The 21,816-nt window shown below is 44.2% G+C and overlaps 1 protein-coding gene across 1 annotated transcript in view; it reads right to left on the bottom strand.

Moving 5' to 3' along the window:
- LOC105490220 (mitogen-activated protein kinase 6) overlaps window positions 1-3,286 on the bottom strand; it is a 63,555-nt gene extending 60,269 nt beyond the window's left edge. The window contains exon 1 of the mRNA XM_011755655.2: window positions 3,133-3,286. The gene's annotated coding sequence lies outside the window, so the exon portion shown is untranslated. The remainder of the gene's footprint in view (window positions 1-3,132) is intronic.
- Between the last annotated feature and the right edge of the window lie 18,530 nt (window positions 3,287-21,816).

Raw genomic sequence — 21,816 nt, forward strand, 5'->3', positions numbered from 1 at the left:
ACAGTATAACAATGAATTATAACATTCATGCTAATCATTTAAATTTTTCTTTTTTCTTACATAGAACAACATTAAATCACATATTTAAAACACTGTAACAAGTCGAGAGAGAGAGCAGAAGAAAGGAAAAAAGTTTTATACTTCACTAGCTTAGCAGCATTTTTATTTTTCTGCCTTTTGAACAAAGGGCCCCAGAAATTATGTAGCCAGTCTTGCTAGAACCCCACCCACCAGAAGCCCTGAAGAAGATGGGTCAGGGACAGACTCCCGACCTGCTCCCACTCCCCTTCCTGCCAGAGCTGGGGCAGGAGAAGTGAGAATATATCTGCCCTTGGGGATAAGTGTCCAATGCTGCCTCAAAGCCCAGCCGCCCACTCTTGGGAGCAGCACTTCCTGTAGTAAACACACAGGCTTCATTACACAGGGAGGTAGGAAGTGGGGTAGGAAGGAAGACCTTGTTCCTTCTGGGGCACATTTTCCCATAGAAACAATGTCGTAGGTCACAGTTCTATAGTCTCAAAGCTAAATGGCCTTCTAAGAGTTTGCCTGAGAACAGAACCAGTATTTCTAACATTAATTCTCTGGGGAAAAAAATGCATTTTCAGTTTCAAACAACCAAGTTAGAAATCAACTTTTGGGAACATAATTCAGTCACAAGCAGGGACTATCTGCACCTTCCTAGCTCAGAAGTGCTGAGACCACAGAGAAGGATGGTATCTGTTAGACCCAGGTAAACAACTAAATGTTAATGACACTGTTAATAAATCATAACTTCACTTTATGCTGTAGCTGATATGAAGGGTCCAGTCCTTCAGACTTGCTGCTTGAAGAACTTGATTGCAGGTTTACCAGGGTTGATTGGCCTCGGCAACCAACACATACCAACCAAGTTCAAGAGATTGCACCCTAAACCAGCTGCCAATTCATTAAGCACACAAGAATAGCTGTGCTGAGTTGGACTCATGATTCATCCTGGCTGGTATTCTCACACAATGATTGTGAACTTCTGTGTTTTAGTCATTGTAAACTCTAGTGTTGAGCATAGTGTCTGAATATAGTGGTTTCTCAAATAAATGTTTGTTAAAAATGAAAGGTGAATAGGGGTTTCCTTCAAATTTTCCCTTATTTAATTCTACTTTTAAAGCAACTTTCTTCTTAGGAAATCTATTTGGTCATTTTAGTTACCTCTTTCTCTGACGTGGTATATCTATGAAATACTAGACTCTTTTTTACGGTTTCCAGGGAGAATTAAATGCATGATTCCACGTATAACTTCATTACCATTTTGTCAAATGTAAGACAAAATAATGCTTTCAGTTCTGTTTTCCACGTTCTTAGCAAAGAGGCCTAGCATATTGTTATATGACTTTAGGAAATAGTCAACAATAACTCATGGGTCTCTTTCTTAGAATAAAACACAGCTCCAAACTCATCTTTTAAGTGACTTTAGACTAACAATACTAAATGCATTATTCCAATTCAGTACAGAATGAAACTCATTTGCCATATTTTTGTCCACTCACATAAGCTGTGTGAAGCTTATCTTTTCAATTTAGATCCATCTGCTTGGTGTTTACTCCCCTGGAGAGCTTAAGGCCATTTCAGCCGTGTGATGTTTCCTACATGGGTCTGCTTCCACACAGTCTATGACAGTTTTAAGTAAGACAAGTCCTCCAACAGTAACCCTTGGGGGCTCCACTCTGAAACCAGAAGAATCTCTCTGGTGCCTTGGTGCCAGTGGTAGTCAGCAGACCTAGGTGTTGGCCCCAGTTCTGCCACTTAGTTGTTTGATTCCAGGCAAGTCATTTAATCTCAACTTTAAAATGGTATAAATAGCACCTGCTCCCCTCTCTCGCAGGGCAGGGTCTGTCCAAGGAGTACATGAGATAATGTGTGGAAGCACTCTGAAAAGGCTAACCTACTCTAAATAAGGGTTGTTGTTAGTATCTTCAGCCAGAAGCTTGCCTGTTTAAACTATCATTCACCTAAGTTAAGCCAGATCTTTTTTTTGTTTGTTTGTTTGTTTGAGATGGAGTTTCACTCTTGTCGCCCAGGCTGGAGGACAGTGGTGCGATCTCAGCTCACTGCAACCTCTGCCTCTCAAGTTCAAGCAATTCTCCTGCCTCAGCCTCCTGAGTAGCTGGGATTACAGGCACCCACCACCACACCTGGCTAAGTTTTGTACTTTTTTAGTAGCGATGGGGTTTTGCAATGTTGGCCAGGCTGGTCTTGAACTCCTGACCTCAGGTGATCTGCCCTCCTCGGCCTCCCAAAGTGCTGGGATTACAGGCAATGAGCCACCACACCTGGCCCAGATCTCTCTTCATTCATTCAATTCATTCAACAGATAGCCTTTGAGTGCCTATTTTATCCAAGACAGAACTTTCTCCCACCTTTTGGGGTAACTTAGTGGGGGGGTTTTGTTTGTTCTTCCTTGTTTCCTCAGTGTTTAATGTGTAAATTGGTAGAGATGTTTTTTAAAGTGTAGCGTTCACATGCTTATTTACCCTTCAAAGAAATGTGGTCCAACAGTGAAACATGAGGCATGCTGAAGCGTGTTGCTGCAAAGGAAGAAGGTCAAACACAGTCTCTGCCTGCATCTCTCCACAGAAAGCAGGAGTGCCTTCCACACTCAGCCTCGGAGGGACAGAAGGGAAAATCCAGAGTGGGGTTGCTATGGTTTGGACGTGTTCCCCAAAAAGGGTATGTTGGCAACTTAATCCCCAATGCAGCAGCGTTGGGAGGTGGGGCCTAATGGGAGGTGTTTAGGTCATAGGGGCTGCACTCCCATGAATTGATTAATGCTGATTATAATAAAGCTGGAAGCTTCGAGTTCAGTGTCTTGCCCTCGTGAGATCACTCTTGCCCTTCCGCCTTCTACCATGGGATGATGCGGCAAGAAGGCCCTTATTAGATGCCGTCCCCTCTTAGACTTCCCAGCCTCCACAACTGTGAGCCAAATAATTTTTTTTCCTTTATAAATTATTCAGTCTTAGGTATTTTGTTATAAAAAGCACAAAACAGACTAAGACAGGGGTATAGCTGAGGGGGCCAGTGAGAAAGGGAAGCAGGGGCAACTATATAACCCCTCAGATCCCAACAACCGCTATAATAATAAATGGATTTACTTACATGAAAGCAGCTTATAGCAATCTCCTTTAATTTAGCCCGTGGTCCATTCTAACAAAGAAAAATTCCTTCCACTTTTAGAAGCTTCTGATGAAGGCTTATGGATACTGTTTCCAAAGGAAAAATAAAAGGCAAAGCATTCCTAGGGAAAAGGAGGAAAGACGTGTTTGTAAAATGATTTAGCCGTACAGCAGGTTATGAAGGAGTGAAAAGGAAAAGATTAAAATGGTTCTTTCCCTCCTCCCTCTGTGACTCAGATTAATCCTAAAAATAATCTTCATCCCAGTATGAGAAGCTTAGGAAAGACTCAGATCTCCACAGACCAATTTTCATGATGGTCGTGAGGAGGAAAGGAACAAAAGGAAGAGGGAGATAGGGAACAGGAACTACTAAAGGCAAGCTAGAAGAGACTTCACCTACTCAGAAGAGGTGATGTGAAATTAAAGGCCAGTGTAAATGTGAGGCAATAAGCATTCTGCATTCTTGCCCTATTCTGAAGGCCTGGAATTATATTGCATCAGCAAAGATGAAGCTTCAATTTACTGTTTCACTCTTACCTCTCACTAATTCTTCTGGCCATCCATATTTTATTCATTCAAATGAATTTTCATCTTTTCAACATCATGCTCCTTTCTTTGTATCAGCAACAGGAGGCTCAGGCCGGGCGCGGTGGCTCAAGCCTGTAATCCCAGCACTTTGAGAGGCCAAGGTGGGCGGATCACGAGGTCAGGAGATCGTAGACCATCCAGGCTAACACGGTGAAAGCCCGTCTCTACTAAAAAAATACAAAAAGCTAGCCGGGCGTGGTGGCGGGGGCCTGTAGTCCCAGCTACTCGGGTGGCTGAGGCAGGAGAATGGCGTAAACCTGGGAGGTGGAGCTTGCAGTGAGCTGAGATCCGGCCACTGCACTCCAGCCTGAGCCACAGAGCGAGACTCCGTCTCAAAAAACAACAACAACAAAAAACAGGAGGCTCTTTTTCAGACCTTTTTTCAGTCATATTTAATTTGTGTAAGTCTGTTCATTTGTTTTAAAAGCATTTTATTTTTAAAGTATTTCAAACTAACAGAAAAGTTGCGTACATAGCATAATTAATTTTTACTTGAACAATTTGAGAGTCAATTGCTGACATGATACCTGTGGTGGATGTTGAGATGTTTTGACCAGATCCCCCTTCAAGGAAGGTGCTGCCCCGCTGTGGGGACTGTGCTTAGCACACAGCTGTCAGCTACCATTTCCTTCTGGGCTTGCCTCATGTGCAGAGAGCTACCTTGCCCAAGAAGATGTGCCTTTTCTGGGTTGCCCAAATCCGATGAGTGATCAAGGCAGAAGTAGAAAGGTGATATGGTTTGGATCTGTGACTCCACCCAAATCTCATCTCAAATTGTAATCCCCATAATCCCCATGTGTGGAGGGAGGGACCTGGTGGGAGGTGATTGGATGATGGAGGCGGGTTTCCCCCATGCTGTTCTCATGTTGGTGAATCAGTTCTCACGAGATCAGATGATGTTTTTTTGTTTGTTTGTTTTTTGTTTGAGACGGAGTTTCACTCTTGTTGCCCAGGCTGGCGTGCAATAGTGCGATCTCGGCTTGCTGCAACCTCTGCCTCCCAGGTTCAAGCAATTCTCTTGCCTCAGCCTCCTGAGGAGCTGGGATTACAGGCACGCACCACCATGCCCGGCTAATTTTTGTATGTTTAGTAGAGACGGGGTTTCACCGTGTTGGTCAGGCTGGTCTCGAACTCCTGACCTCGTGATCTGCCCACCTCAGCCTCCCAAAGTGCTGAGATTACAGGCGTGAGCCACTGTGCTCGGCGATCTGATGGTTTTATAAGTGTTAGACGGTTCCTCTTTCACACACACTCACTCTCTATCTCACCTGCTGCCATCTAAGATGTGCTTGCTACCTCTTCCACCATGATTGTAAGTTTCCTGAGGCCTCCCTAGCCATGTGGAACTGTTGAGTCAGTTAAACCTCTTTTCTTTATAAATTACCCAGTCTCAGGTATTTCTTTATAGCAGCGTGAAAAAAGACTAATACAAAAGGCCTAGCTATTTTGTCCTGTCAGAACAGCTCTGATGATCCATTTCCTCTGGAGAGATTCCTGTGTGGGGTTAACTGAGGCTATCAACCTACATCTCAGATCGACTTCACCCTCTGTGCAATCTTACTTCCTTTCCCTCCCATTCACAGATGTTGATCCCAAGGGCCCTCCCTAATAAATATCCTGTACGCTGAAGTCCGTCTCAGGATCTACTTCCTGGAAAACCCAAACTACCACAGTCAGAGCCAGGAGAGGTCTGAGAAAGCACAGATAAGATGGAGTTTTGGAACTGGGTCATTCACCCACCTAGCTGGTAGGGAGGACCCTGTTACTGGTAATAGATGGAACCCAGATAACCCCTGGCACAAGGTGGCGGCCAGATATTAAAACTTTCACCAGTGGTGAACTGAGATGGTATACCAATGAAAGAGAATGTATTAGCTCAAGCAATATATGGCAGGAATAGTAGTTCTAAGGACAATGGGATTGTATGGTTATTGCTTACCTCTGTGGAAGCTCTAGGAAAAGAAACCAAAAGGCTAAGAGAGTAACCACCAGGCAACTAAGAGCCAAATGAAAGCTTTCGCCAGAGGGTCTCTGGTAGCATGTAAAGAGACTTTTGTGACCTAAGGTGGGAAGGCAGAGATGCTGAGGACAAGACCCAGACTAAATAATCAGTGTAGCCAAACTCCAAAGAAGATTAAACTACCAACCAAATTAGGTCAGGGCTCTGGTTGGGAAAGAGAGAGGCTCTGACACATGGGATAGGGACATCTTCGTTGATGCCCCCCAAAATCTTGAATTCCCAGATTCTTCTTGACCCTCTGAGTCTACAGAAGTGAGTCGTTCTTCCCTATTAAGGGCTACATGTGGCCAGGAATGGTGGATAACACCTGTAATCCCACCACTTTGGGAGGCTGAGGTGGGCAGATCATTTGAGGCCAGGAGTTCGAGACCAGCCTGGCCAACATGGTGAAACCTGTCTACTAAAAATACAAAAATTATCCAGGTGTGGTGGCTCATGCCTGTAATCCTAGCTACTCAGGAGGCTGAGGCAGGAGAATCGCTTGAACCCAGCAGGCGGAGGTTGCTGTGAGCTGAGGTTGCACCACTGCACCCCAGACTGGGGGACAGAGTGGGACTCTGTCTCAAAAAAAAAAAAAAAAAAAAAAAAAAGAAAGGAAAAGGCCAAAGGTATACCACTCAATTCCCAATTTCAAAACTTACTACAAAACTATGGTAATAAAAACTGTGGCACTAGCAAAAGAATAGACATACAGACCAATAGAATAGAATTGAGAGTCTAGAAATAAACATGTTTATCTATGGCTGTCTTAATTTGCTTGTGTGCTATAACAAAATACTTGAGACTGGGTAATTTATAAAGAACAGAAACTTATTTTCTTGCAGTTCTGGAGCTTGAGAAGTCCAAGATCAAGGTACTGGTAGGTTTGGCTGTTTGGTGAGGGCTGCATCCTCTGGAGAGGAGGAATGCCATGTCTTCACGTGGCAGAAAGTGGAAGGCAAGAGACTGAACACTGCATGAAACATTTTTCATAAGAGCCCTAATCTCATTCACAAGAAAGGATCCCTCATAGCCTCAATCACCTCTTACAGTCCCCACCTCTTCATGCTATCACATTGGCAACACCTGAATTTTGGAGAAGACACATTCAAGTCATAGCAATGGGCAATGATTTTCAACAAGAGTGCCAAAACAGGAAGGGTGGTAGCGGGGTGAGGGATAAAATATCACCCACTGGAGACAAAGTATGCTACTAGTGTGATAGGTACACTAAAAGCCCAAACTTCATCACTGTACAATTCATCCATATAACCAAAAACCAACTGTACCCCTAAAGCTATTGAATTTTTTTTTTTTTGAGATGGAGTCTCCCTCTGTCACCCAAGCTGGAATGGAGTGGCGCGATCTCAGCTCACTGCAACCTCCGCCTTCTGGGTTCAAGAGATTCTCCTTCCTCAGCCTCCCGAGTAGCTGGGACTACAGGTGCATGCCATCATGCCCAGCTAATTTTTGTGTTTTTAGTAGAGACGGGATGTCACCATATTGGCCAAGCTGGTCTCGAACTCCTGAACTTGTGATCTGCCTGCCTCAGCCTCCCAAAGTGCTGGGATTACAGGCGTGAACCACTGTGCCCAGCTATTGAAAAGTTTTCTAAAATGCCAAAACAATTATATGAGAAAAGAATAGCCACATGCAAAAAAATGAAATTGGACCTTATCTCATATAGTACACTAAAATTTAACACAAAACGGGTCAATGCAAGAGCTAATACTACAAAACTCCTAGAAGAAAACTTAAATTAGGCAATGGGTTCTTAGATATGACACCAACAGCACAGGCAACCAAAGAAAAATAGGTAATTTGGACTTCATATAAATGAAAAACTTTTGTGCTTCAGAAGACCCCATCAAGAAAGTGAAAACGAGGCCAGGTACAGTGGCTCACGCCTGTAGTTCCAATACTTTGGGAGGCTGAGGCAGGAGCATAGCTTGAGCCCAAGAGCTTGAGACAACCCTGGGCAACACAGGGAGACACAATCTCTAAAAAAAAAAAACAAAAACAAACAAACAAACAAAACACCCTTGTGGCCGCAGCTACAGGGGAGGTGAAAGCAGGAGGATCACTTGAGCTGGGAAGTCTGGGCTGCAGTAAGCCATGATTGCAGCATTGCACTCCAGCCTGGCAACAGGGTGAGACCCCATATCAATAAATAAATATAGGTCAGGCATGGTGGCTCACACCTGTAATCCCAGCACTTTGGGAGACCAAGACAGGCAGATTATCTGAGCTCAGGACTTCAAGACCAGCCTGGGCAACATGGTGAAACGCTGCCTCTACAGAAAATACAAAAATTAGCCAGGCATGGTGGCATGCACCTATAGTCCCAAATATTCACGAGGCTGAGATGGGAGGTTGGCTTAAGCCCAGGAGGTGGAGGTTGAAGTGAGCGTGTTTGCACCGCTGCACTCCAGCCTGGACAACAGAACCAGACCCTGTCTCAAAAAAATAAAATAAATACATAAATAAATAAAATAAAAAGAGGGAAACTAAAATAAAAGGAAACCTTAAAAAAGGAAAGTTAACAACCCAAAGTGTGGGAGAAAATATTTGTAAATAATATATCTGATAAGAGTCTGTCTACTAGCCAGAATATATTAAAAAAAACTCTGCCGGGCGTGGTGGCTCACACCTGTAATCCCAGCACTTTGGGAGGCCGAGGCGGGCGGATCACAAGGTCAGGAGATCGAGACCACGGTGAAACCCCCTCTCTACTAAAAATACAAAAAATTAGCTGGGCGCGGTTGTGGGCGCCTGTAGTCCCAGCTACTCGGGAGGCTGAGGCAGGAGAATGGCGTGAACCCAGGAGGCGGAGCTTGCAGTGAGCCGAGATCGCGCCACTGCACTCCAGCCTGGGCGACAGAGCGAGACTCCATCTCAAAAAAAAAAAAAAAACAAAAAAACTCTTCACTCAATACTAATAAAATACATAATTCATTTTTACAATAGGCAAAGGATTTGACAGACATTTCTCCAAAGAAGATATACGAATGGAAAATAAGCACATGAAAAGATGATCACCATAATTGGTTATTAAGGAAATGCAAATCAAACCTACAATGAGATACCACTTTATACCCATTTAAATGGTTATAATTTTAAAAATGGAGGCTGGGCCGGGCACGGTGGCTCAAGCCTGTAATCCCAGCACTTTGGGAGGCCGAGACGGGCGGATCACGAGGTCAGGAGATCGAAACCATCCTGGCTAACACGGTGAAACCCCGTCTCTATTAAGAAATACAAAAAACTAGCCGGGCGAGGTGGCGGGCGCCTGTAGTCCCAGCTACTCGGGAGGCTGAGGCCGGAGAATGGCGTGAACCTGGGAGGCGGAGCTTGCAGTGAGCTGAGATCCGGCCACTGCACTCCAGCCTGGGTGACAGAGCGAGACTCCGTCTCAAAAAAAAAAAAAAAAATGGAGGCTGGGCGCAGTGGCTCACACCTATAATCCCAGCACTTTGGGAGGCTGAGGGCGGGTGGATCACTTGAGGTCAGGTGTTCGAGACCAGCCTGGCCAACATGGTGAAACCCCGTCTCTACCAAAAACACACAAAAAAATTAGCCGGGCGTGGTGGGGCACACCTGTAGTCTCAGCTGCTTTGGAGGCTGAGGCAGGAGAATCGCTTGAACCTGGGAGCTGGAGGCTGCAGTGAGCCGAGATGGTGCCACTGCACTTCAGGCTGAGCAACACAGTAAGACTCCGTCTTAAAAAAAAAGAAAAAAAATTAACCAGGCACGGTGGTGCATGCCTGTAATCCCAGCTTCTCGGGAGGCCGAGGCAGGAGAATCTCTTGAACCTGGAGGCAGAGGTTGCAGTGAGCTGAGATCATGCCATTACATTCCAGCCCAGGCAATAGAGTGAGACTCTGCCTCAAAAAAAAAAAAAAAAAAAAAAAGCAAGCCCGGTGCGGTGGCTCATGCCTGTAATCCTAGCACTTTAGGAGGCCGAGGTGGGTGGATCACCTGAGATCAGGAGTTCCAGACCAACCTGGCCAACATGGTGAAACCCCGTCTCTACTAAAAATACAAAAATTAGCTAGCTGTGATGGTGGGCACCTGTAATCCCAGCTACTTGGGAGGCTGAGGCAGGAGGATCATTTGAGTGCAGGAGTTGGAGCCTGCAGTGATCTATGCTCGTGCCTCTGCACTCCAGCCTGGGTGACAGAGCAAGACTCTGTCTCAAAAAAATAATAAAAAATAAAAAATAAAAGGGGAATATTTCCACCAGGGGACGCAGCCAAAGTCTGAATTACTAGCAAAAGCTGCCACCTGGGCATTGAGGACTCCTAGAATCCAGAGACAAGCAGGCTAGAAATAGACCAACAATCTTGGCAAGGGTATTGACCCTGGTCATCAGAAGGAGTTAGTTCTTCTTCTGTTATACAATAAGGGGAAGGAAAAGTGTTTCAGTGCTTTGAGGATCTGCTTGAATGCCTCGTGTTATTCCCTTGCCTTGTTGTGAAGGTAAGTGGATAATACAGCAACTCTGTCCTCAGAAAGAAAGTCCTGGTGACTAGGAACTCAGACCTTTCTGAGATGGGAATCTAAATCGCCTCCCAAGGTAAGTTACCAAGGCTGAAAGAGGTGGTAGCTGAGAATGAGAGGAATTTAGAAAGCCTGTAAGTTTTTTTTTTGTTTGTTTTGTTTGTTTGTTTGTTTTTGAGACGGAATCTTGTTCTGTAGACAAGGCTGGAGTGTAGTGGTGTGATCTCAGCTCCCTGCCACCTCTGCCTCCTGGGTTTAAGTGATTCTCCTGCCTCAGCCTCCTGAGTAGCTGGGACTATAGGCGTGCACCACCATACCTGGCTAATTTTTGTATTTTTAGTAGAGACAGGGTTTCACTATGTTGACCAGGCTGGCTCGAATTCCTGACCCCAAGTGATCCGCTCCTCCGCCTCCCAGAGTGCTGGGATTACAGGCATGAGCCACCGCGCCTGGCCTAGAAAGCCTATATGTTTTGACTGTGGCCCCAGGACCAGCTATAGCAGAGGCAGCTATAGTTTGTCCTACAAGTCTTCCTTTCCTAAGTTTCCCCAGGGAGACAGGCCTATCAGAAATCTTGCAGGAGTTACTACTCAAACATATATGAAGAAGTGGATGTGGGGTGAAGCCACTGAGCTTCCCTTTATGGAGGACTTCTTGTCCCCTCTACTTGGAGTGCTGTCAGCAGACAGCAATCAGTCATCAACTCCTACAGTTGCAGAAAGCAACCTCACCCAAGCTCATGCCCTTTTGGGAACAGTCCTCATTCAGTGGCTGATCAAGGTATAATTTGAAAGTCTAGCCCTTTCAGGCTGGTTTGGGACAATGCCCAAGGGTCACTGTAGCTCCAGAGCTCCTCATGAGGTCAGCTGAGGCTGCTGGGCCTTCCTTACATACAGTTTATTTTTTCTTCTGTCTAAGCCTGCTTCCGCCTCTGCCCTGGCACAGGTGTCGATCCCAAAGACACTCCCTAACAAACATCCTGGACACTAAACTCTGACTCAGAGACTTGTTGCAAAGCTTCAGCGGTAAAAATGCCCCATCATGCCCAAATACTTTAGTATTTCTTACTAATAAGAATATTCCTCCAGCACAATCATCACAATCAGCAATGTTCAGAAATGATGGCTGTATTTAGTTATTATAGGTCTTCAGTCTTCTTCAATCTTGAATGGTTCCTTAGACTCTTTTACTTCTATGACTTTGATACTCTTTTAGATTACAGGCCATTTATTTTTATAGAATGTCTTTCCATGTAGGCTTGTCTGAGGTTTTATCATGATTAGATTCATGCTCCTTTGGCAGAACAATCAGAGAAGTGACGCTGTGTTCTTCCGATAGCATGATGTCAATTTGTCTCATCACTGATGTGGCTAATTTTGATCACTTGAATAAGATGGTGTCTTCCAGACTTTTCCATTGTAAAGTTACTATTTTTCTCTTTGTAATTAAGTATTTTGTGAGGAATACCTTGAAGCTATGTAAATATTCCATTCCTCATCAAACTTCCAGTTTAAAAAAAAAATCTTTTTTTTTTTTAGATACAGGGTCTCGCTCTGTTGCCCAGGCTGGAGTACATCACTCACCGCAGTGATAATCATGATGAAACCTCAGACAAACCTAAATTGAAAGACATTCTATAAAAATAAATGGCCTGTAATCTAGTCTTAAATTCCTGGGTTCAAGCAATCCTCTGTCTCAGCCTCTGGTACGAGCCACCATGTCCAGCATCTGCCTCAGCCCTGGAATCAGCCGTTCTGCAAGGGGCCCCTGGTTCCTTTCGGTGGAGAATGGTATTTGGAAACCAAGAGCTGGCCAGGCACGATGGCTCACACCTGTAATCCCAGCACTTTAGGAGGCTGACGCAGGCAGATCACCTGAGGTTAAGAGTTCGAGACCAGCCTGACCAACATAGAGAAACCCCGTCTCTACTAAAAATACAAAATTAGCCAGGCATGTTGGTGAATGCCTGTAATCCCAGCTACTTGGGAGGCTGAGGCAGGAGAATCGCTTGAACCTGGAAGGCGGAGGTTGTGGTGAGCCAAGATCACACCATTGCACTCCAGCCTGGGCGACAAGAGCAAAACTCTGTCTCAAAAAAGTCTAAATAAATAAATAAAAAGAAACCAAGAGCTAAGCTGGGCATGGTGGTGTGTTCCGGTAATCCCAGCTACTTGGGAAACAGAGGCAGAGGATTCCTCAGTCCAGGAGTTTGAGACTAGCCTGGGCAACATAGTGAGACCTCATCTCAAAAAAAGAAAAGAAAGAAAAGAAAAACCAAGATCTGGGCATTATGTGTATGCGTTGCTATTAGGTGTCACTGTTCTCAGGCCCTTTTTGTCGACAGAGCTAGAGAATATATGAAATATGTGTATGTGTGTACATATATGTGAGCATTTATATATATAAACTTTTACATATACACACATTTACATCTATATTTATTTCTACATCCATCTATGTATATTTAAAATTATGAATTTGCACTAATACCTTTCTAATCCAACACCAAATAGTTCTTCTAGTTTTTTCACTTTCCATATGTATAACTCCATTTCTGCCAGTGAGAAACTTGATTCCTGCTATCCTCAATATGATGATTTATTTAATCAATCCGTCCATATGCAAACAATCTCCGGTGTCTGTCTGTGACATTGTAAGGTACATATTTTGATCTTCATTTGCAGTTCCTGATGTAGCGCTCCTAAAACCCTTCTAATTTCCTGAGCAATAGTGGTGCTAGGAGGATCTTTTGTTCTAATATTTGGTCTTTGACCTTGGTTCCTGACTCAGAGCTCTGAACACTTGTGTAATTTCCTGAGTGATAGGTGCATTTGATACAGAGCTCCTAAAATTCCCTGGAAATTCCTGTGATTGGGGCCTCTTTTTCTAATGAGGTAACTTTTGGTATGCTCCTGAATAGCCTCAGAATGGGGGTTGGTTGCCAGGGGAACCAACCATGTGATTGGAGGGTTAGAAATTTTACCCCCCCCACCAACCATGGACCTCCAGGGAGGGGAGAGAGGCTGAAGGTTGAGCTGACCAGCAAAGACCGATGATCTTATCAGTCATGAGTACATAATGAAGCCCCCACAAAAACCCAAAGGGACAGGGTTTAGAGAGCTTCCAGATAACTGAACACATGGAGTTTCCTGGAGGGAGGTGCTCCCAGAGGCGGCATGGAAGTCCTACACCCCTTCTTCCATACCTCGCCCTATGCATCTCCTCCATCTGACTGTTCATCCATATCCTTTGTAATATTTTTAGATAAATGGGTAAACATAATTTAAAAGCATTTCCCTGAGTCTTTGAGCCACTTTAGCAAACTAATTGAACCTAACGGGGGAGTCATGGGAACCCCACTTTATAGCTGGTGGGTCAGAAGTACAGGTCAGAACCTGGGACTTGTGATTGGCATCTAAAATGGGGGACAGCCAGGTGTGGTGGCTCACACCTGTAATCCCACCACTTTGGGAGGCTGAGGTAGGCAGATCACTTGAGCTAGGAGTTCAAGATCAGCCTGGGCAACATGGCAAAACCCTGTCTCTACAAGAAATACAAAACAAGGGGCAAGCATGGTGGTGTGCGCCTATAGCCCCAACTACTCAGGAGTCTGAGATGGGAGGATCACTGGAGCCCGGGATGTCAAGGCTGCAGTGAACTGTGATCAAGCCACTGCACTCCAGCCTGGGTGACAGAGCGAGACCCTGTCTCCAAAAAATAATAAATAAATTAATAAATACATACATACATGCATACTTAGTTGCCTCTAATTTTCTCCTAGACTTTTTCCTATACAAAGATACTTCAAATGCCCTAAAGCTATATAAACCCAGATCTCAATAAGAATGGATTATTCGCTTTTTCTCAAATGTGCTCCAAGCTGTTCTCCAAGCTCTGTGCCAGATTCTTCTACCTGGCCCATCCTCCCATTGCATCTCCAAAGGTCCTTTGACCTACATATCGTTCAAGTCACATTTCAGACGCTGTGTCCTCCCTAAAGCCTTTGCCGATGTCAGCAACCCTGGACCCTCAGAGAACTGTGTATGTATCTATGACATGGCCTTTTCTGATTTATATTCTAATTACCATTCCTGGGAAACTAGAAACCAGTTCCCTGGAGACCGGTACTGTTTCTTTTTCATCTCTTCACTCCCTGGAGGCCTTGCACATTGTAGAGGCTCTGAATACATTTGTCGAGTTATATAATAAAGGTTTACATGGTTTGTATTAATTTCTCTTTATGTGATACACTTTCCAGAACAATTCAACTTCCTAGTAGTCCTTTCTGGCATAAGACCTAAATTTTCTGTCTCATAAAAGAGAAAGGTGTTTACTTTTCTCATTTAAAGGACAGCAAAGTGAAGATGTTTGTCCTTTTTCCAACGTGATGCCATGGGTTATGTTAGTACCAAGAGATAAAATCTAGTCTCAACATAATTTCATATTTGCCTATGTAAGCCTATATATATGTATTTTTTTTAGACAGATTTTCTCTCTTGTTGCCCGGGCTGGAGTGCAGTAGTGCAATGTCAGGTCACTGCAACCTCCTCTTCCCAGGTTCAAGTGATTTTCCTACCTCAACCTCCTGAGTAGCTGGGATTACAGGCATGTGCCCTCACGCCTGGCTAATTTTGTTTGTTTGTGTGTTTGTTTTGAGAGGGAGTCTCGCTCTATTGCTGGCTGGAGTAGAGTGGTGTGATCTCGGCTCACTGCAAGCTCCACCTCCCAGGTTCATGCCATTCTCCCGCCTCAGCCTTCTGAGTAGCTGGGACTATAGGCTCCCACCACCATGCCAGGCTAATTTTGTTTTTGTATTTTAGTAGAGACGAAATTTCACCATGTTAGCCAGGATGGTCTCGATCTCCTGACCTCGTGATCCGCCTGCCTCGGCCTTCCAAAGTGCTGGGATTACAGGCGTGAGCCACCGTGCCAGGCCTAATTTTGTATTTTTAATAGAGACAGGGTTTCTCCATGTTGGTCGGGCTGCTCTCAAACTCCCAACCTCAGGTGATCTGCCTGCCTTGGCCTCTGAAACTGCTGGGATTACAGGTTTGAGCCACCGTGCCCGGCCTCAAGCCTATATTTTGATCCTGCCCGAATCATATGCCATTCTAACTTTTAAAGTTATGAAATATTGACATTTTCTCATTTTTGCTACAATATGTGCATTACTTTGCACATTGAATGCAATCATATTTTTATCTGCAGAGAGATGGCCCCAATTTCTCACTGCCCATAGCAATTATGTAACTACAGCAGGAGATCAACCTGCTTCTTTTGTGTTGGTCTTAGCATGGATTTGCATAATCTGTTCCAAAGTTGGGCATTATCGAAAATCTAGGCTACTTTGTTGTATTTTTTCCGCTATTAACTCTTTAGTGCAAAAGGAATCATTAGACAGTAAACACTTTGACTCAGAGGTGTCTTCTAACTTCTTTGTATCCTCACAAGTCTTAGGATAGCAGCACACCATAGATGTGCAATGAATGATTTCACCAAATTAGTTTTAGAGTGCTTCACTTGTTTAGGCTGTTCCTATTAATCTTGCTCTGTTTAGTAGCCAAAACAATGGACTTCTGGTGTTTTTTTCCTCATGCTTGATTCTACTGCTTTTAGACTTGTATTTGTCTCTAGTAGCCTGCTAGACATTGCGAGACAAATTATTTTAGTTGGCAGTTTAAAGAATTTTAAACTGGGTGCGATGGCTCATGCCTGTAATCCCAGCAATTCAGGAAGCTGAGGTAGGAGGATCCTTTGAGACCAAGTGTTTGAGACCAGCCTGGGCAACATAGAGAGACCCTTTCTCTACAAAAATAAAAAATAAAAATGAGCCAGGTACGGTGGCACATGCCTGTAGTCCTAGCTAGTTGGGAGGCTGAGGCAGGAGAATTGCTTGAGACCAGGGGGGTTGAGGTTACAGTCAGTAGTGATTGCCCCATTGCACTCCAGCCTGGGCAACAGAGTGAGATTCTGTCTCTAAAAATATAAAAAATAATAAAAATTTTAACCTCCTGTTCATATAAGGTGCCTTGAAATAGAAAGAATTGAGTGAAGAAAGAAGGGTTAGGGACCATCAAGAAGCTCTCCTGTGTATTAACAGAAACTTTTACTGGCAGTTATCTGTGGTAGGCTATGTATATCTCCCCAAAAGCTATCCATGTCTTAATCCCGGGAATCTGTGACTGTTACCATATACGGCAAAAATGGATGTTACATTATGGACTTTGAGGCTGGATGCCGTGGCTCATGCCTGTAATCTCAGCACTTCGGGAGGCTGAAGCAGGCAGATCACCTGATGTCAGGAGTTCAAGACCAGCCTGGCCAACATGTTGAAACTCAGTCTCTACAAAAATACAAAAATTAGCCGGGCATGATGGCGGGTGCCTATAATCCCAGCTACTTGGGAGGCTGAGGTGGGAGAATTGGTTGAACCCGGAAAGCAGAGGTTACAGTGAGCAGAGACCATGCCATTGCACTCCAGTCTAGGCAATGAAGTGAGATTCCATCTCAAAAAATAATAATAATATGGGATTTGAGATGGAATGATTATCCTGTATTATTTGGTGGGCCCTAACTGGAATTACATATGTCCTTAGAAGAGGGAGGCAAAGGGAAATTTGATAGATGAGGAGAAGGCAATGTGACCACAGATGCAGGGATTCGAGTGATGTGGCCACAAGCCAAGGAGTGCCCAGGAACCACCAGAAGTTGAAGGAGGCAATTAACTTATGCTAGAGTCTCTGGAGGGATCACAGCCCTGCTGATACCTTTATTTGACCCAGTGATACTGATGAACTAACTTCTGGCCTCTAGAACTGCAAAGGAATACATTTCTGGCTTTTTGTTTTTTTTGTTTTTTTTGAGACAGAGTCTCACTCTGTCGCCCAGGCTGGAGTGCAGTGGCAGGATTTCGGCTCACTGCAAGGTCCGCCTCCCGGGTTCATGCCAGTCTCCTGCTTCAGCCTCCTGAGTAGCTGGGACTACAGGCACCCGTCACCACGCCCAGCTAATTTTTTTGTATTTTTAGTAGAGATGGGGTTTCACCGTGTTCGCCAGGATGGTCTCGATCTCCTGACCTCGTGATCCGCCCGCCTCAGCCTCCCAAAGTGTTGGGATTACAGGCGTGAGCCACCGCACCCAGCCAGTTTTTTTTTTTTTTTTTTTTTTTTTTTTTGAGACAGAGTCTCGCTCTGTCACCCAGGCTGGAGTGCAGGGTGTGATCTCAGCTCATTGCAATCTCCACCTCCCAGGTTCAAGCAATTCTCCTGCCTCAGCCTCCTGAGTAGCTGGGATTACAGGCATGGGCCACCACACTCAGCTAATTTTTGCATTTTTAGTAGAGATGGGGTTTCACCATGTTGGCCAGGCTGGTCTCAAACTTCTGATCTCAAGCGATCTGCCCACCTTGGCCTCCCAAAGTGTTGGGATTGTAAGTGTGAACCACTGTGCCTGGCCATGATATACAGTATTTTATTTTATTTATTAAAGATGGAGTCTCGCTCTGTCACCCAGGCTGGAGTGGAGTTGTGTGATTGTGGCTCATGGTAGCCTGGAACTCCTAGGCTAAAGCATTCCTCCTGTCTCAGCCTCCTGAGTAGTTGGGACTACAGGTGCATGCCACCACACACAGCTAATTAAAAAATTTTTTTATAGAAATGGGGTCTCACTATGTTCCCCAGTGTGGTCTAGAACTCCTGGGCTCAAGTGATCCTTCCACCTCATCCTTCCAACGTTGTGAGCCACCACACCCAGCCAACGATTTTTGCCTGGCAATATGTTTTTTGTTGTTGTTGTTGTTGTTTTTTGAGACGGAGTCTCGCTCTGTCGCCCAGGCTGGAGTGCAGTGGCCAGATCTCAGCTCACTGCAAGCTCCGCCTCCCGGGTTTACGCCATTCTCCTGCCTCAGCCTCCCGAGTAGCCGGGACTACAGGCGTCCGCCACCTCGCCCGGCTAGTTTTTTGTGTTTTTTAGTGGAGACGGGATTTCACCGTGTTAGCCAGGATGGTCTCGATCTCCTGACCTTGTGATCCACCCGTCTTGGCCTCCCAAAGTGCTGGGATTCCAAGCAAGAGCCCTGTTGTCCTGTGTGTGTGTGTGTTTTTTTTTTTTTTTTTTTTTTGAGACAGAGTTTCGCTCTTGTTGCCCAGGCTGGAGTGCAATGGCGTGATCTCCGCTCACAGTAACCTCCACTTCCCGGGTCCAAGTGATTCTCCTGCCTCAGCCTCTGAGTAGCTGGGATTAGAGGCATGTGCCACCACACCAGGCTAATTTTGTATTTTTAGTAGAGACGGGGTTTCTCTATGTTGGTCAGACTGGTCTCGAACTCATGACCTCAGGTGATCTGCCAGCCTCGGCCTCCCAAAGTGCTGGGATTACAGGCATGAGCCACCGTGCCCGGCCTAAAAAAAAATTTCTAAAGGTTAATATTTTTTTTTACAAATAGAAATTTATGACCCTGGGATATTTTTTGGCTGTTTTCCTATTAGTTACTTCTTTTTGACATTTTAGGCCCAGGATTCTACCCTATTTCCCTACCCAAATTTTGATTCTGTGTTAAGTAGCAGATAAAAAGTAGGTATGTGTGTGTTTGCACATCTGAAAGTTAAGCTTATCCATACATCACTATGATTCATTATTAACCTAAAATGTCACACCTATTTAAAGAAAGGAATTAATCCTGCCTGTCATTTCCTCAGTGAGTAAGGAAATAAATTGCAGTCAAGGAAATAAAATCTTCACTGGACTCTTTAGGGAAATTTCATCTTATGGAGCCCAAGAAAAAATTTAAAAATTTCCTTAAAAGGTGAACGTTACTTTACATAAATGAGTTACTTTATCAGCAGATGCATACAAATCAGAGTGCCTATAGTTGAAAAATAGTTCCTTAGTGTTTTCTAGTCTGAAAAATACTGCTTTTTTTTTTTCACTTGGGAAAAACAAAAAACAAATGAATAAACACTGCCTGATTTTATCATAAGAAGTGTTTTGATTACTATCTAACTGCAGTACTCTTCAAATCTCCTCTTCTCTCCTTAAGACCTCCTTCACCACCACCACACACATGACAATTTCTTGCTAAAGAAAAATTAGTAAGTGTATGGTATATGTGTGAATGTGTGTGTGTGTACCTCATTTTACATAGATTGAGATCTCTTTAGGGTATACCATCACCATCTTGTGGCCTTTTGCCATATTACTGTTAAGGATTTAATACTGCAATGTTTTTTTTTGTCATTGCAAGCATGAAATTCAGCATTATCTCCTCTTGGTAGTCCTCCGTGGGTGAGATGAAATATACTGAGGGCCAGATGCAGCCTGCATGCCAGCGGTCCCCACCCGCTGATGAGATAGTATCTCTGCACTTATGCTGTGTTCTCACACGATTCTAAAACAGCCAGTTGAATAAGGAAATCCAGTGAAAGATCTAATCAGAGCTGTTTTGCTGTAACGTGAAAATTTTCAGTTTTGCTTTGTGTTTGAGCCGGATCTGCTTTAGTGGTTCCTTTCTATTTGTAAAATTTTGGTTGGCAGGGAAGTCTACATTTCCTCATGTTTCTCTCTGTCTCTATGTTTGTGTTGTTGGGATGTTTTCATATTTTTCTTTCAATATTTCCCCACCTCGGTACTATTTTATTATGTGCCTTAAACAACTATTTTTCCATCCCCTTCTCTCACTCCTTTCCCTTTGTCTTAATCTATTTTTTCTGTCTTTGCTGTCCTTCCTTATACTTCTCATTTCAGTTTCTTTGATATCTTTTCTGCATATCATTTTTCTTATTCAGCTTCCTCCACTAACACCCACAGCACCCTCCGTACCCCGTCCTCCTTTCTTTGTTCCTTCTGATTCTTTCCTCCAGTAGTTGTTCCTGCTCTGGTGTTGAGTACGCTGACCTCATCCTGCCTGCTGCAAAGGTCTTTTCAGGACATAGCTCTCTGGTAACCCTCAAGCTTCAGGAAGGAGCCTAAAGTCTACCTATTCCGGGAAGCGGGTTCCTAAAACCAACCCTATATTTAAAAGGTTCCAAAAGGACACACTTTGCTTCTGTCCTAAGAAACAATTTCTGACTCATTACCTCTATTCTGTTCTTTCTTTCTTCACATAAGTCTGACTTTTCATAGGAAGCATACTGGAACCTTTTCCAAGCTTATATTTGCATGTCCAAACTCTCATTTCCATAGGGAGTAATTTACATACTAGTGCTTTGGAGATGACACTTGAATCTTAGAAAAGCAAGTTAGATTAATGGTGGTGGAGGAAAGAGGTTCGGGAAAGGGGTTTGCTGTCGTTTTAGAAAACAGCTTACATTGAATAATGGGAAGTATGTTTTTGGACTTTTTCTGGATACCCTGCAAATGCTTCCATGAGGTAATCAGCTCTACATTCAAATAGCTTTTGTGGCTGGGTGCGGTGGTTCATGCCTATAATCCCAACACTCTGGGAGGCTGAGGCGGGAGAATCACCTGAGGTCAGGAGTTCAAGGCTAACCTGGCCAACATGGTGAAACCCCATCTCTACTAAAAAATATAAAAATTAGTTGGACATGGTGGTGTGCTCCTGTAATCCCAGCTACTTGGGAGGCTGAGGCGGGAGAGTCACTTGAACCCAGGAGGTGGAGGTTGCAGTGAGCCAAGATCATGCCACTACACTCCAACCTGGGCAACAGAGAGAGACTCTGTCTAAAAAAAAATAGCTTTTGTAATTCCAACTGGGTAAATAGCTCCAAACACACAAAAAATACTTGAGGCAACTAATGGGACAATGTGATTCCCAGTTTATGATGTATTATGCATCCTAGATACCAAACTAGTAGGAAAATTGTAGTTGAACAAAGGATATGCTACCTGAACAAAGGATATGCTCCCTAAACAAAGGTTTTTTTCCTGCTTATTCTAAAACAAATACATGTTCATTGTGGAAACTCTAGAAAATATTAAAATGAATTAAAAAATAAAATCTCGGCATCCAGAGTTAACGAAACACTACTGACATTTCGGTATTCACATTTTCTTTCTTTCTTTTTTTAAGACGGAGTTTCGTTCTTGTTGCCCAGGCTGGAGTGCAATGGAGAGGTCTTGGCTCACTGCAACATCTGCCTCCCAGGTTCAAGCGATTCTCCTGACTCAGCCTCCCAAGTAGCTGGGATTACAGGTGCCTGCCACCACACCCGGCTAATTTTTGTATTTTTAGTAGAGATAGGGCTTCACCATGTTGGCCAGGTTAGCCTTGAACTCCTGACCTCAGGTGATCCACCCACCTCAGCCTCCCAAAGTGCTGGGATTACAGGTGTGAGCCACTGTGCCCGGCCCTTCTACTTCTAATTTTAATTTTGAATATGCTCGTTTAGTACAAAATTCAAAAGGTACAGAGTGAAAAGTGGTGTTTCTCTCCTCCCTCTCTCCTCCAGTTCCCTAGCTCCTTCTCTTGGAGGCTAGCGCTGGGTCTAGCTTCTGATGCAGTCTTCCAGAGATAGTCTCTTTGTTTACATGCTAGACACACACACATATTCACATTGTTTTACTTTTTATTTTTTTGGAGACAGGGTCTCACTTTGTCACCCAGGCTGGAGTGCAGTGGCGCAA

Source organism: Macaca nemestrina, chromosome 7 (genome assembly GCF_043159975.1).
Source record: "Macaca nemestrina isolate mMacNem1 chromosome 7, mMacNem.hap1, whole genome shotgun sequence".
Classification (NCBI taxonomy): domain Eukaryota; kingdom Metazoa; phylum Chordata; class Mammalia; order Primates; family Cercopithecidae; genus Macaca; species Macaca nemestrina.